This window comes from Maniola hyperantus, chromosome 23 (assembly GCF_902806685.2).
Source record: "Maniola hyperantus chromosome 23, iAphHyp1.2, whole genome shotgun sequence".
In the NCBI taxonomy this organism is placed as follows: Eukaryota; Metazoa; Arthropoda; class Insecta; order Lepidoptera; family Nymphalidae; genus Maniola; species Maniola hyperantus.
In genome coordinates, this window is record NC_048558.1 from 7,365,438 (window position 1) to 7,380,920 (window position 15,483).

Sequence of the window (15,483 nt, forward strand, 5' to 3'; positions counted from 1 at the left end):
TTCATTTCTAGATTCATCTTCTTCATTGATAGAATTCGAGTATCGAAAAATACCGTCAGAGTCATCATTATCAACAACGGATAGACGTCTACAGCTGGACTTTTTCTCCTACAAAACCCCTAATTCGTGATTTGATCACGTAAAAGAACTCCAAGCATAGCTCTCTCTATCACCCGCTGAGTGACTCTGAGCCTTCTTATGAGGCTCATAGTTAGCGACCATGTCTCGGATCCATATGTCATCACTGGTAACACGCACTTTTCGAAGACTTTGGTCTTCAAGCACTGAGGAAATTTGGACAAGAAGACATCTCAAAAATAAATTCAATGTATGGAGATGTGGACTCTACAATTCACAATTGCTAAGTGACGTACCGCAGATTTGTCTGGTTTGGTAGATTATAGCGAATTAAGCGTGCATAAAAAGGTCTTTGATTTAAAATGAAAAATTCATTTTTTTTTTAAATCCAACAAGTTTTTCGCTTGGAGCGCTGGCTGCAGCTGTAGATGTATGGGCAAATTTAAACTTTAAAGCAACATATTTAAGGCCTATTTTACTTTAACGCTGAAGTATTTCGACGCTCGAATTCTATCAACGTTGGTGAGACGTACAATCTCATACTAAGATTACTGATCCCTCCTGGGGCCTTAAGGACCCTTATGGTGTCTACGAGGGGTAGGGTTACTATTCGGGTTTAAAATGGCGGACGTTTCCGTTGAGAATGTCTGAAAAAGGATAAAAGGCTAATTAAACAGCGGTTTAGTTACAACAAAAGGTTACTTTACCTAAAAACATAAGGGCAAAACAGGGGGCGTTAACCAATCCCAAAAATGTTGATATACCTACCAATTATGTATGCGCTGAGTCTTTTGAGATTTTGTATGTAGGATATTTAATTGCTTAAAACGCACATGATTTCGTAAAGTTCAAACTCCCGACCTCCAAATAGGACGTCGACATTTTAACCACTAAATATGATAATCTTCTGTAATATAAAAATGAATCGCTGAATGTGTTGCTGATCGCAAATCTCGAGAACAGCTGAACCGATTTCGCTAATTCTTTTTTCATAATATTCCTTGAAGTACGGGGATGGTTCTTACGGAGAGAATTTTTCAAAAAAAATCCTGTAATGAATCGACTGTGAGGCGGTACGAAGTTCGCCGGGTCAGCTAGTACAAAAATAATTTCCAACGTGTATTTTTTTTAATAAAAGTATAAATCTTTTTATAACCACCCGCAATTTTCTATATATTTTTTTATCGATTGACGTTTTCATAAATTCCTTTGTTCTTTTTTTGTTAAAAACTAACCAACGGTCTGCGCGCAATAAATCATTTTACAGCTGCAAGAAAAATCTTTAAATTGTCATACACGCATCTACAAGTTTGGCTTAGTTTTAGAAAACTTGTAACTGCCTTCTGCAATACAGGGTTTTCCTAGTGCAGAGGGTAGGAAACTCGTTTCTTGTGTCTAAATTCTAAATTCATTCAAAATAAATTATTCTTATTCTTATTCTTATCTTGTGCCAGCCCTAGCGGCGGGTAGGTCTAGTGTCAAATGAAACAGATGTATCGAGTCAAGTGTGGGGTACTTCACGGATATTGCGTTGGGGTCTTGAGGAGTGGGAGGGGGGAGGAATTGAATAAGGCCTGATTTTACAGACATTGGTATGGTAGGTATACATGTGTTATCTATACGTATTATGTAAGGATAAAAGAAACTGACATATCTACGTACGGCTCAAACCTGCTGCTCGATTGTGGGAAAATTGCATCACTCATTATTACAATCGCAATCGTTGTGATTGGCTGAGTTTATGGTATTCTTTTTGCAACAATACATAGATAATAGTAATGGAGCTGGTGACATTGTAGCATTGTCTACGTTATGAAGAAAATCTACATGCAAAATCTTGAGATTTTTTCTTCATAACGTACTTTTTTATTAATTAGATTTTTAACGTTGATGAACGTTACGCTGCTGCACGGAAGGTGATTGATGACGTCACAATCCGTGAACGACATTTTTTTTTTAAATTTTCAACATAAAAATAGAGTTATTTCTGCAGGAAAATATTTTTATGTGAAAAAAAATTGAAAAATATTTGTCGTTAACGCCTTGTGACGTCATTATTCGCTTTCCGTACAGCAATGACGTTAACTATTAATTATGTTAAAAATAAATAAAAATCATGATTTTTAAATTATGAATTTATAGCCCCATAAACTACCACTATACAAAAAAATCACATCATTTTATGACTACAGTCCAAGTGCCTATTCTTGCTATAAGTCCCGCAAATTTCTAATGCGCGTGGCCGCCATTTTTGTGATGTCAGCACTAGACTGAAGTTTCGAGCAGATGGTATATTTTTATTTCGGCTGACGGCAGATTTCAATGTTAATAAGACAAGGTTCCAGCGCAATAGCAATTTGCGGGACTTATAAGAAGTAAAACAAATATGTTTGTGACAACCCTAGCTCGACTAGGTAGGTATATAATGTCGAATGAAACAGATGTATCCAGTCAAGTGTTAGCACTCCACGCAGATTGGGTTTGGGGTCCTTGAGTCCCTAGGTAGGGTGGTACAACACCCACGATTTTGGAAATCATTTATTTGATAGATTTTGTTAATCTATACCTACTTCTAAAATTATAAAAGCGAAAGTTTACATTTCTGTCTGTCTGCTAGCTTTTCACGATCCACTTAACCGATTTTGACGAAATTTGGTACAGAGATCCCTATTTTTGGGTCCCGAAAATCAAAGAGTTTCCACGGGATTTTGGATAACCTTGATCCACGCAGACGAAGTCGCGGGCGCCATCTTATCTATGATATTTGCTAAGCGGTGATAGCCTAGTGGTTAAGACGTCGGCCTTCTAGTCGGGGGGTCCGGGATTCGATCCCGGCCTCGCACTTCTGCGTTTTCGGATCAATTAAATATCACTTGTTGATACAAGTAACGGTGAAGGAAAACATCGTGAGGAAACCTGCATGTCTGAGAGTCTTCTGTGTGTCTTCTTCTGTGTTGTGTGTTCTTGTGTCACGCGGTTTAGGGTACCAGCTGAAAATCAGCGCTGTATGTTCTTGTGCAACAAGGCATACAGCATAATGCTGAGCTGGGACCCTTTTTTCGGGTTGTGCCACACATGACAGTTTGTTCCCGCGCTTCTTTTGCTTGTTCTCAGGTGGAAGAAGCGCCGGAACTAGCTCTTAGTTTTAAGTTGTGATGTGTGGCACAGTTGTGTAAATAAACGTCTTTTCTTTCTTTCTTTTCTTTCTTCTTTCTTCCATAATGTTGTCAAAGATGTGTGAAGTCTGCCAATCCGCATTTGGCCAGCGTGGTAGACTAAGACCAAACAATTCCCATTCTTATTGCCTGAGATTGGTCAGTCTACCACGTGGCCAAGTGAAAATTGGCAGATTTGTACACACTTTTGAGAACTTTATAGAGAACTCTGAGGCATGCAGGTTTCCTCACGAGGCATCTTAAAAATAGATATTTAAAACAGTAGGTAAATTTAATTAAACTTACTAATTCTTTTGTAGAAGGGACTTTATGTTTTTTTTTTTAAATTTGCTGGCTTACCTGAAAAAAAATTAAAAAATTATTGCTTAATTCATTAATTTAAATGGATAATAATTGATTCCTAGTTCCATAGAGAATAATTATGGAGAACTCTCAGACGACTCTACGTCTACGACTATAACTAAATTAGAAGTTACGAAAAAAATCCCCTAGCAAGAGAATTCTTTAAAATTAGCATAATAGAGCGAGAGCCAGCGCGTGCCAGACCTTCGTTATTTTAAACTTTAAGTGTGTCTGGCAGGGGGTTGCCACGATACTACGTGTCTGGCAATGCATTGCGTGATTTCTAATACTATTTCTAAGAAAATATAAAAAAACTAGCTTATGCTCGCGACTTCATCCGCTAAGGCTACACAAATTTCAAACCCCTATTTCACCTCCTTAGGGGTTGAATTTTCAAAAATCCTTACTTAGCGGATGCCTACGTCATAATAGCTATCTGCATGCCAAATTTCAGCCTGATCCGTCCAGTAGTTTGAGCTGTGCGTTGATAGATCAGTCAGTAAGTCACCTTTTCCTTTTATATAAAAGGTATATTTAGATTACACTTAATACTTTGACGTAAGATCTTTTACACATTTATAACCTGTTATCTCCCAAAGCCACAATGATTCACACTTCATAGTCGCTGATCGGTCCTCCCTGTGTCGGAGACAATACGAAGAGACACTTTTAGCTTTTATAAAATAACAGAGGTGTTGCACGCGCTGGCTCTTAGTCCATAAGACAAGGTTCGCGAAACTTTTCTGACAATTCAATCTACGCATGCTAATTTCCGCCCGCCCCGGAATTTGCCCCATCACGCCAAATGGGAGGGAAATGTTCCTCCTTACGCCACTGAGCACGCGCCTGGGAGGGTAATTGATCATTGCAATTTTGCTCTTATTATTGAGGCGTTGGAAATAAGTCGACATGATAGAGTGAGACTTGATTAGATATTTGGTGCTGAATAATGAGTAGAATGAGTGGTGATAGCTCAGTGGTTTAGTAGTTGGCCTCCTATTCGGGGGGTCTGGGGTTCGATTCCGGGTACACTACACACCTCTAACTTTTTGGAGTCATTTGCTTTCCAAGCAATATTAATATATTACCACTTGCTTTAAAGGTGAATAAAAACAGTTTGCCTGTGAGTTCTCCATGAGTTTTCTAAGACTGCCAATTTGCACTTGGACCTGGCCAGCGTGGTAGACTATGGCTAAAACCCTTCTCATTCTGAGGAGACCCGTGTTCTATAGTGAGCCGGCGATGGGTTGATTAACGATATTTAATCCACAGTGACCCGTTAATTTGACTCTTGTGTTTTGTGATTTCCGTAAACCAAATAACTTTTACTATCACCTCTCCACACTTTAGTTGCCCGTAACACATCCCCATATCCGTACTTTTATGTGTAATGAAATCGGAATGGGTGGAGTTAACCCGCAAATAGCTCTCTAATTCCGCCATCAGGTGGCGTAAAAACACTAGTTGTGTCCGATTTCCGAATAGTGCTATAACTGAGGGTTAACTGCCCGTTCGTGGTTTAAGCCTGGGGCACACAAGACCGTTTAGAATGTTCCTTTATCTTATTTACTAAGGCCAGAGATAATTTATCTAAATATATAAAAGGAAAAGGTGACTGACTGACTGACTGACTGATCTATCAACGCACAGCTCAAACTACTGGACGGATCGGTCTGAAATTTGGCATGCAGATAGCTATTATGACGTAGGCATCCGCTAAGAAAGGATTTTTGAGAATTCAACCTCTAAGGGGATGAAATGGGGTTTTGAAATTTGTGTAGTAAATGCGGACAAAGTCGCGAACATAAGTTAGTTCCAAATAAACGTGAGGAAACCTGCATGCCTGAGAGTTCTCCATAATGTTGTCAAAAGTGTGTAAAATCTACCAATCCACACTTAGCCAGCGTGGTAAACTATGGCCAAACCCATCTCATTCTGAGAAGAGACCTGTGCTCATTAGTGAGCTGCTGATGGGCTGATCATAATGATGATGATACTAATAATGAGGAATTAATAGAATTCTCAGTATGTCACCACCTTTAGGGCAGGGTCATCAAGACTTCATAAGTAAGTCAACCAGTGGTTAAAAAAAGAACCGTTGTCTTTACTAAAACGAACTATTCACAAAACTATGTACATTCATACTACTATTTTTGTATAATATTTAATTCTCAGTATGCCACCACCTTTAGGGTAGGGTCGTCAAGACCGTGGTTTGCAATTCTATCGTCGATCGCTAGCGCTAAATAACAAACGTCTGCGGTGTGATTCAGTCCAGTGTTACTGCTGATATTGTATCGGTGCTTTGTAGTGGTCTACCGTTACTGTTGGAGGGTTAGGGAGATAGGGTTGACACAAATACATAAATGTCGGCAGGGCCGTATTTCAATTGTAAATAATGCTTATTAAACATCACGTCATCGTCCCCACCGTTGTTGTGAGACTATAAAATCGAATACGCAGTGCGTAGTGATGCATTGTTCGTGTGGCTCTTGCCGAGGGCACTTCTCTGTAGACACTATATGTGTCGTACTGTTGGTTTTATAATTATTGTTGTTGTAACCTAATGTGGTTCCTGTTTGTTGGGCTAGTTAATGTTGTGGTGTGCTAGGTTAGTCTGGGACTGGTATGGGGATGGAGGAGCCGGTGTTGGTAGGGACCTAGTTAGGGCTGTTTAAGTGTCTGGTCAAAGGAGACTTCGTTGTCATGACTCATAAATGAGGGTAGCTTTAGTTATTGTTGAGGGTAGTCTGTGTTGTCTTTCGTTGTGCGAGAATATTGTTAGAGCGCTCACGAAGGCTCAGTTTATCTAATATGTTGTAATCCTGACTTATCCCGTTAATCATCATCATCATCAAAGTATTTGAAAACAAATGCTTCTTTATTCAAATAGTTGCAATAAGCTTTTTTATAAAAATTCCACATGTTCATAATCAGAGGGTACTAACCACTGGTTAAGAACATGTTTTTTTTTTAAAGAACTCTCTTCACTAGCAAAGAGCCCTAAATAACAAACGCAATTTCAATTTTGAAAATAGCTACTAAGTATAAAGTAAGGTTTCAGAAAAGCCTTGTACCTACTTACTGAAAAATAGTTAAAAAAGCGTTGTCAAGCGCAGCAGCGCGCAAAAAACAAGCGATTTAATAAAGCACGATATAAATGAGGTGCCTTTTTTCTGCAGACAGTACATCATTAATCTAATCTCGGTAACAACTTGCTCCTGTCGTGATTTATACCAGTTCCAGCACAATTTTGTTTTGTCGACGACCTTTCGAGACACGAAATGTTGCTTTACTAGATCTGACTTACAATAAGCTAGAACCCTTATCGGCTCACTCGTGTCACACGACAAACAGACAGACACACGAATCATGTCTGTCTGTTTGTCCCCCCACCCTTATATATATCTGAAACCATTCGGGCTATGAAAAAAAATACAGAAAATAGTTACTTATTTACTTATAGGCAGATTACAGGAAAACCTATACAAAGTCGGTCTTAAAATAGCATGGTAAATCTCTCAATTGTGCATACACTACACACTTACATAGTCATCGTACGGAACTCTCTCCACGCGAGTTTAATTATCGCAGTTGGCTAGAATAGATAAAAACATTTTGTCAGCTTCTTTTCTGCAGTAGTTTGGAAGAGCTTTTAAATATTTTTTTAAGAAAATCTAAATATATAAAAAGCAAAGGTGACTGACTGACTGACTGATCTATCAATGCACAGCTCAAAGTACTAGACGGATCGGGCTGAAATTTGGCATGCAGATAGCTATTATGACGTAGGCATCTGCTAAGAAAGGATTTTTGAAATTTCAACCCCTAAGGGGGTGAAATAGGGGTTTGAAATTTGTGTAGTCCACGCGGACGAAGTCACAAGCATAATCTAGTACATAATAAAATGTGTATCAAGAGCTAAAATATAATACAAACATCAAATTTCAAAATGTGTATTGTATATTCTAGGCATAGACGTGTGAACTGTGGCGCTCTCTCAAGCTGAATCTTCACCATTACCTAGTCATGTACCAGTATCCCCGGCTCCACACGTTGGCCCCAACAATGGCCCCAACGCTGTTCGCCCAACGTGTGGATCGGGAAATTAGCTTTGCCAACGTTGGGGCCAATGCCAATTTCCCGACCCACACGTTGGGTGATCAGCGTTGGGGCCAACGTTGGGGCCAAGTGGTGGTGTAAGTGTTAAGATTGAACAGAGTACCATCCAGCGTCTCTACATCTGTGATAAGATGCAAGAAACGGGTTAAACTGATTAGCCCTTAATCCCTGCGGCCCTCGGAAAGGTTGACATGACAATGCCTGCTGCTTAACGTTGACAGATTAAAGAATTAAACAACACAAGAACACGGCTCGAGTTTCTTACCCCTGGCTTATATAATCATGCTTGAAAAAACCAGTCAAGTGCGAGTCAGGCCCGCGCAACGAGGGTTGCGTACTACAGTAGTTTTTCGATTTTTCGACATTTTGCACGATATTTCAAAAACTATGATGTATAAAAATAAATGAAAATTTGTTTTAGAATGTACATGTGAAGCTCACTCATATAATACTCCACTTGGTATAGCAATCTTACTTTGAAAGTTGAAAATACTAAATATTTGTTCATGAACACATTTTTTTGTAATGTAACCATAAATTCACGGTTTTTAGATTTTTCCCCTAATATTTGCTATAAGACCTACCTACCTGCCAAATTTCACGATTCTAGGTAAACGGGAAGTACCTTCTACGTTTCTTGACAGACATACAGACAGACAACGAAGTGATCCTATAAAGGTTCCGTTTTTCCTTTTGAGGTACGGAACCCTAAAAAGTAGAATTATGATTTTTTTACGATATTAAACATAAACCTTTACGATGGGAATATTTACTTTTCATACGCCATTATCTTTCCATGTTTTTGGAAATACATTTTCACTTTTTTCGCGTTTCACGGTGATAGTAAAATAACACTTGCTTATATGGAAGGGCCATATGCGATAGATTTGGTGCTAAATATTTAATTTAATGCCACTTTCTTTGAGATAAAAATTTTATGGACTTTTGCAGCCATAAAATATTGATACACTTAAAATTAAATATGGTTTATTCTAGTAATACGGGTCCGTCTCGTCATAAATCCGAGCTTATAATATTTGGATACAATATTTTATTTAAGTTGATTTTTTCAAAATCTATCTAACATTGAATTTTTACTACTCTCTTTCTTGCGACGCGACTCACGCAACTATTGATTTGGCGACCTCCCTGGCGCAGTGGTGAGCGCTGTGGTCTTAATAGTGGGAGGTCCCGGGTTCGATTCCTGGCAGGGGTTTGGAATTTTATAATTTCTAAATTTCTGGTCTGGACTGGTGGAAGGCTTCGGCCGTGGCTAGTTACCACCCTACCGGCAAAGCCGTGCCGCTAAGCAATTTAGCGTTCCGGTACGATGCCGTGTAGAAACCAAAGGGGTATGGGTTTAATAAAAACTGCCATACCCCTTCCAGGTTAGCCCGCTATCATCTTAGACTGCATCATCACTTACCACCAGGTGAGATTGCAGTCAAGGGCTAACTTGTATCTGAATAAAAAAAAAACTATTCTAGTCCCTAGAATTTGGGTATTAGTGCTTATGCGCGTACATACATTTACATACGTCTGTCTGTCTGTCCGTCTGTCTGTCAAGAAACCTACAGGTGCTTCCCGTTGACCTAGAATCATGAAATTTGGCAGGTAGGTAGATCTTATAGCTGACATTTGGGGAAAAATCTGAAAACCGTGAATTTAGGGTTAGATCACACAAAAAAAAAATTAGTATTTACAACTTTCGAAGTGAGTGACTATATCAAGTGGGGTATCATATGAAAGGTCTTCACCTGTACATTCTAAAACATATTTTTATTTATTTTTATGCATCATAGTTTTTGATTTACCGTGCAAAATGACGAAAAAATACGACTGTAGTACGGAACCGGAACTTGGCCGGTTTTATCTATGACACCAACAACAAATAAATGCATTTTCTTTCTTTCTTTCTGTCCATATGAAGTAATACTTATATAAGTCGATGTACCGTATACATCCAAGCAGTACATTACAAAGGACGATAATAATATTCCCGCTATCCATCTCTGCGCGCGTTTCCTCATACGAATCTCGCGCGTAACGTTATGTCCTATTTAGATAACGGAATGTTTATTTGGCCCCGAATATAATATGCTTTTATTTGTATTATGTTGTGGTTTGCACGCTTGGAATGATTATAGTTGCCTTCAGTAATACAGACTTTTTATTTTTCAGGACTGTTTTATAGGAACGCTACAACACTGCGTCTTCTGGTGCGAGGTCACCTTTCCAGCACCTTGACAACCCAACGTCCATCGGTTTTACGAACTATGTGCCCTGCCCATTGCCACTTCAGCTTTGCAACCCGTTGCGCTATGTCGGTTACTCTAGTTCTCCTACGGATCTCCTCATTTATGATTTGATCTCGTAGAGAAACTCCAAGCATAGCTCTCTCTCCATCGCCCGCTGAGTGACTGTGAGCTTTCTTATGAGGCCCATAGTTAGCGACCATGTCTCGGATCCTTATGTCATCACTGGCAACACGCACTGTTCGAAGACTTTGGTATTCAAGCACTTACGAATTTTGGACAAGAAGACATCTCAAAGCTTCCTGAACGCTGCCCAACCGAGTTGGATTCGGCGGTTGACCTCTTTCTCGAAATTGGACCTACCCAACTGGATTGTGTGTCCTAGGTGTATATACTCGTCTACAATTTCGAGTGCAGAGCTCCCAACGATTACTGGGTGGCGTGGGTAATATACTGACCCTACAGTGAAATTAAACCCTTTTAAATATTGTAAAACAAACATAGCAATACAGCGAAGAAGACATACATTTAAATACCTACCTAATAATAGCCTTCATTATTTATTAGATTCAAAGTTGTTTACGTGGTTTTTAGGGTTCCGTACCTCAAAAGGAAAAACGGAACCCTTATAGGATCACTTTGTTGTCTGTCTGTCTGTCTGTCAAGAAACCTACAGGGTACTTCCCGTTGACCTAGAATCATGAAATTTGGCAGGTAGGTAGGTCTTATAGTAGACATTCGGGGAAAAATCTGAAAACCGTGTATATGGTTACATCACACAAAAAAAAAAAAACTGGTCATGAACTAATTAGTATTTCCAATTTTCGAAGTAAGATAATTATATCAAGTGGGGTATCGTATGAAAGTTCTTCACCTGTGTATTCTAAAAAAAATACGACTGTAGTACGGAACTCTCGTTGCGCGAGCCTGACTAGCACTTGGCTGGTTTAATTTTAATAAAGTGACTAGCTGAGAGTAAATAAACAAAACTCGCCGGAGCATATTAATTAGCAAGACTCATTTTGACATCAATGAACTTACAAAATTAATTAAGGTCTTCATAAAGATTATATACATCAAAACAGGTAAGTAAGTGAAGCAGTGGGTTAAATAAAAACCAGCAAGCAGTATAATCGCTCCAATTTATTTATTAATCATTCATCGCAATAATAATCACTGATTTATATTTAATACTATTTACAACACATTAGTTTTTGCTTACACAGATGTATTTATTACTGTTTATTTATATCACTATTAATTTGCATTGATTTACTTGTCACAATTTCTACTTACACTGAATTTACCGATTAACTAATATTTAGAACACAAACTGGCATAGTTTTTGCTGACACCGTGTTACGTACAATAATATCTCTCGAAATGAGCTCTCATGGCTTTTTAAAGCTGTATCCCTACCGAAGGCGTCCGATAGGTGGGCTGTGATTCGCTGTTTGGCTGCGGTTGGCGGTGATTCGCTGTCAGTGGCGGTAAGTGGCTGTCATTGGCTGTGATAGACCGGCTTGGCAGTGATTAGCCGGCCTCACATAGGTTGGCTCGGGTTGGCTCGGATTGGCTCGGGTTGGCTCAAGTGTGTGGCGTAACAAAGTATTAACAGAGCAGCGTGAGTTCTTAGTTGATATTACCGAATTTAAAGAAACCCATAAAGGAGACCCCTGCTTTTTGGGGGAGGTGGTATGAGTATGATTTCCTTCTGCCGAAATATCGGCTCACTCGGTCAGTAAAATGTATATTGTAATGTTGAGCTATCATAGCAGTGTTTGTGAATTGATGCGTTATATTGTATTCTAAGATATCCTGCATGTTTTTTTTTGTAAGATTTCAAACGTATAAATTGTAAATTGTTTAGATCATCCCTTCTTGAAGATTCTTGGTTCCAGATGGTTCCATAATCACCAGCAGGCCTAGCATGGGCCGGGAAATTTTCTCCCCGAGGAAAGGATAAAAATTTTATCCCCTCCGATAGTTATTTCCACTCTCCGAGCATGGGCACAGGGTTGGATATAATTATCCCCGGTGATAAGGCGGGGAAAGACTAGTCCTCGGTTAATGTCAAAGTGTTATTATTTTTTATCTGTGCTTTTGATTTTGCTCGTTTTCGTTACTCGTAACTCGTCTGTGGCTGCTTTTTATTTTAAAAGAGCTAGAAGCCGGAGCCGTAAAATAGTTTAAAAAACATTCACAGAAGATTATGCACGTAAGTATTGTTATTGTTTGTGTTTACCTAACCTAACTCCACTTTTGAATTATCCAAATTAAAAAATAATCGAATAGTTGAAATTCCTAGCTATCACAGTAAGTATCACAAAGACAATTTGTGTTAGTCAGTACACAAAATTGAAGTGATAATATATTGATATTGTTAGCGACAAAGAAATGCATAAATTGTTGTTTTATTTGCAGACATGGAAATATGTACTTGAAGAAGGGCACTGGCCACTGACTGACAAGTATGATGAGGCAGCTCGGGATGTAGGACCACCGGGAAATGTCTCAATAGTGCCGTCGGTCACATATTATATGAGCACATAAGTGTTCAATATTAATTATCACTGTTGGGCATAAATGCTCAACAGGAATTGGACCTGAAGACTCCATAATGGGCCAGCCAGAGAGATGCGTGTATTAATTTAGTTCTATTAAATGTGTGTCTTGTATAACAAACTCAAAATAACTTTAGGTACCTACCTATTGGAATAGGTAAGTTAGGTACACATCTTATCAACATAAAATATTTTCATTATTGTTTGAGATGATGATAAAACTAACAGTTTAGCACACTGCACTGAGAAGAGTTCAATATCACTTAAAATTGGTTAAGCTGGTATGGTTTGAGCTATTAAACTAACCTAATTTCTTTATAAGCATGTCAAGCCAATGTTTTTTATCTTATGGCAGGAAATCTTTGAAGTGTCGGTGGTGGACTATGGTGAGACTGTCGTTTAACCCACTTTGTACACAGTGGGTACTTTATAAAACCAATAGCCCCGAGTAGTTTTCCTATAAATGCCAATAAATAAATAAAAAGTAAGTAGAGGATATGTACATTTTTGTAATTTGTAAATAGTTATGAATATAGGAAGTTATTCTATGGCATGTGGTTTGATTGAACATTAAACTTGTTACTTCCTTTTCTTAAGGATAATAGCACTACTTTTAGATCTGTTAAGTTAACATCAGAGATTTGTCTACATCCAAATAAGCATTGTTTTAATTGGTATTCCTAATATTATGCCTAAGAGTTTGTGTTTGTTACTCAATCACACAGAAAGAGTACTTAAAGCAAAATTATTTTTTGAAGAAACTTATTTTTTGTTATAGCAGCAATAGAAATAAGTACAAAATTTCAACTTTAACCTGTTACGTTTCAGGAGACAGACAGATGGAGAGCTGAGACTGTAATAGGGTCCCATTGGTACCCTACAGAACCCTAGTAGTAGTAGTAGATATAAGGATGGGTTTGCACAAGGTGGTTTTAGGTAATAGGTACTTAAAGAAATATATTTTAATGCAAATATGTATTTATTATTCCATCCCTTTTTCCCTTTTATTGTCGGGCAACAGTTAGCAGTCTGGTTTGATCCATAGATATGTGAGATTTCTTTATTTGTTACATTTTCTAGTCTGTCCTTTGGTTGTTCCATTGGAATTCTGAAACATACAATTTATACATTAATGATTTTCAATAATAATAAATTAAGAGTAAGAGGATATACTGAAATGGTCTATAAAGTATAATAGGCTAACATATTTACTCTTACAAAACACTTATGATGAACCATTATAATTTGTAAAGTGTTATTGTGTTTGTGTATCATTATGTATTTAACTATGATATAGGTGTGTATTTTAATTTAAGAATTGTTTTGTTAAATTAGCTGCCTATTTTGTTCAAATAAATGATTTTATTATAATGAGTCATTGTGTTATTTTATATTTCCAATAATCCATACTAATATTATAAATGCGAAAGTGTGTCTGCCTGTCTGTCTGCTAGCTTTTCACAGCCCAACAGTCTAACCGATTTAGATGAAATTTAGTACCTACAGAGTTAGCTTACATCCCGAGGATGGACACCGGCTACTTTTTATTCTGGAAAATCAAATAGTTCTCACAGGATTTTCAAAACCTAAATCCACACAGATGAAGTCGCGGGCAATAGTCATCCCATGACCTTGACTTGTATCTCACTGGTAACTACCATCTGCCAAGAGTCTTATAGATGTGAGGACGTAGAATAAATAGATAATAGCCGCATGTAGGACCTATTTGTAGGTACCTACTACCTACCTAAGTAGGTACCTATTCGTTTGCACAAGATGGTTTTAGGTAATAGGTAAGTACTTAGGTACTTACTTTTATGGATCCATCCATCGAATTAATCGGCTTTAGTGCTTCATTAAGCTGCTCGCACAAGTACAGCACATAATATTTGTCCATCCGAAACAAGTGTCGGAACTCAGCGTCGGGAAATTCAAAGGGATTACTTCCATCACTAATTACGTGCTCATGTTATTTTCGTTCTAAATTCTCTATTTCAAACTAATAAAAAAAGCGCGAGACATGTTTTTTGATCTTTTAATAATTGAGTTAAAGTTCTATGAGCATTATACCCACCTCAAATCTCGAGGATAAAATTATCCCTCTCAAATGTCAAAAAAGGACAGTTTATCTTCTTTTATTTGGCCCCATGCTATAGACGGTGGATAAATAGTCCCCCGAGTCCCCGTGAAATGTCAAACGGGGATAAACTTCTCCTCTCCCCTGTTGCCGTGCTCTGAGGGGTGGAGAAGTTAATGTTATCTCCTGTGCAGTGGATAAAATCGGGGGATATAATTTTTATCTTCGGCCCATGCTAGCCGTGCAGGCCTGATATAGTTATCTGTGACAGGTTATGATCTTATGCTTCCTCGTCTTCGTGTTCTCTGTTATTAATCAGTCGTCTCTCAGACGTGTTGCTCAATCTTGCTGAATTAATTTAACCCTTTACAGCAAGCACAGAGAGGAAACTTGCGCAAACTTCGGCCGTATCAAATATAATCGTGGTTTAGTTAATGCTTGAGTTACATTTGTATATTACTAGTATAATATTGGTTGCTCGAACCACTTTGTATGATAATAGTAGTATTACCCAATATTACTAGTCTATGTAAGGTCGAGAATACCTTCAAAGTTTCTTGCCAGGTGTGATGTGTAACTTAACGACTTTCAAGGTAAGAACACATCCCCGACAGTTCATACAAAGTAATAGATTAATTACTCATTTATCATTATCAACTAGCTGATGCTCGCAAATTAGGTTTTTTAAAAATCCCGTGGGAACTCTTCGATTATGAGGGATAAAAAGTAGCCTATGTCACTCTCCAGGTCTTTATCTATACCCATGCGATAAAATCACGTCAATCCGTTGCATCGTTACGACGTGATTGAAGGAAAGTTTTTTTATTTTACAATTTTTAGTGGCCCTATGTTTTAAAATATGCTATGCC

At 38.1% G+C, this 15,483-nt stretch overlaps 1 protein-coding gene and 1 long non-coding RNA gene across 2 annotated transcripts in view; one reads left to right on the forward strand and one right to left on the reverse strand.

Annotated features, from left to right (window-relative positions):
- LOC117993128 (uncharacterized) overlaps positions 1-15,483 on the reverse strand; it is a 713,143-nt gene that overhangs the window by 331,207 nt on the left and 366,453 nt on the right. The window lies entirely within an intron of this gene.
- LOC138403968 (uncharacterized) lies at positions 11,898-13,897 on the forward strand. The gene is made up of 3 exons (XR_011238081.1): positions 11,898-12,289; positions 12,398-13,021; positions 13,366-13,897. It is a non-coding gene; the product is annotated as an uncharacterized lncRNA (long non-coding RNA).